This window comes from Myotis brandtii, unplaced genomic scaffold, assembly GCF_000412655.1.
Source record: "Myotis brandtii unplaced genomic scaffold, ASM41265v1 scaffold10580, whole genome shotgun sequence".
In the NCBI taxonomy this organism is placed as follows: Eukaryota; Metazoa; Chordata; class Mammalia; order Chiroptera; family Vespertilionidae; genus Myotis; species Myotis brandtii.
In genome coordinates this window covers 4,899-6,389 of record NW_005353573.1, presented here as the reverse complement: position 1 = coordinate 6,389, position 1,491 = coordinate 4,899, and the positions used below count along the sequence as shown (strand labels likewise).

Sequence of the window (1,491 nt, the reverse complement as noted above, 5' to 3'; positions counted from 1 at the left end):
AGATGCCTTATACTGATAGCCCTCGCCCTCTGCCCCCCATCCAGGGAGGCACGCTGTTTGAAGCTGACTTCTCCCTGCTGGATCAGATCAAGGCTAACGTCATCCTATATAGTCAGCAATACCTGGCTGCCCCTCTGGTCATGCTGAAACTGCAGCCTGATGGGAAACTCTTGCCCATGGTCATCCAGGTGAGACGATTTCTGCTCCCCCGTGATTGGCCGTCTCAGCTCAGCCCTTCACAGAAATTTACTGAGGATTCACTTGTGCTAAAGCACTGGAGGTGGCAGCAAAGGAGGCAATGGGCAAAGGCAGAAAGGTGCGGTGTAGCTGGAGAGAGAGAGACTGGGAAATTCTAAATATGCTCCAGTACCGAGGAAGTACCTGAGGATGGAGATAGTGTGGGAGGGGTCATGAGAGGTGGGGTGGGCATGAGCCTTGGTGAAGGATGGGTTGGGCAGAGATGGGGTGTGCAGAGTGTGAGAAGTTAGATTGTCAGTGGACAATTGGGCTGGTGTGCTGGGGGGTAATGTGAGGTGAGAGGGCCCAGACTGTAGTGGGTGGTGGATGCCAACCAAATCAAGGAGTATGAACACAGGAAGCTGGTGTAGGCTGTTGTGAAAGATGCTATAGGCACATTCTATGGGTCATTTTATTTCGGATGGATCAGAGAAGGGAGATGCTAGATCCGGAGATTAGGGTGTCATGTTATAGCAATTGCCCAAGATGGGGGTAATGGACTCAGTTGTAGGCAATAGCTGTGGAGGTGCAGAGGAAAGCTAGATGGGCATGCAGAGAAAAATTAAACTGGCTTGGATTCAAGGAAAGAGAAAAGGAAGAGTTAGGCAAGATACCTGAAGAAATAGGACAAATAAAGGAGAAAAAATGCTCAGGGGGGCTTTTGTCTGGCCAATTATGAGGTAACTAGAGGCCAGATGCACGAAATTGTGCAAGAGTTGGCCTTTCTTCCCTCGGCTGCCGGCAGCGGCTCCCCTCTGGCACCCGGGACCCGGGCTTCCCTCCAGCCGCCAGCAGGCACCCAGGACCCGGGCTTCTCTTGCAGCCCCTGCTTCATCTGGAAGGTCATCCGGAAGGACGTCCAGTCTAATTAGCATATTATGATTTTATTATTATAGATGGGGAGACACTCAAATTGTTACATTTAGCCAGTGAGTAGCTGAGAACTGGAGACTTAATCTGCTGAATAGGGGTGGTGTTGAAAGATTAGAGAGAAGCTGAGCTTTCTGAAAAAGTGTGGGATAAAGGAAGCAGAGGGTTTGAATCTTGTCCACACTGAGGGGAGTGAAAGGGCAAGTGGAGGCCAGGAAGGCCGGGCAGAGCAGCTTGTACAATGTTAATACACTGAGTGGTAGGAAAGTCAGGAGAAGGAATAGTGGCTGCTGGGAGTAGCAGCAGTGAGATGGAGAAAGCTAAGCAAATCTGGGGAAGAAGGGAGCGGTTAAATATGCAAAAGGGGGGAATCTGCTGGGCACC

The 1,491-nt window shown here is 50.7% G+C and overlaps 1 pseudogene; it reads left to right on the top strand.

Moving 5' to 3' along the window:
• The first annotated feature begins 44 nt into the window (after positions 1-44).
• The window catches only part of LOC102255822, a 6,081-nt pseudogene continuing 4,634 nt past the window's right edge, over positions 45-1,491 (top strand).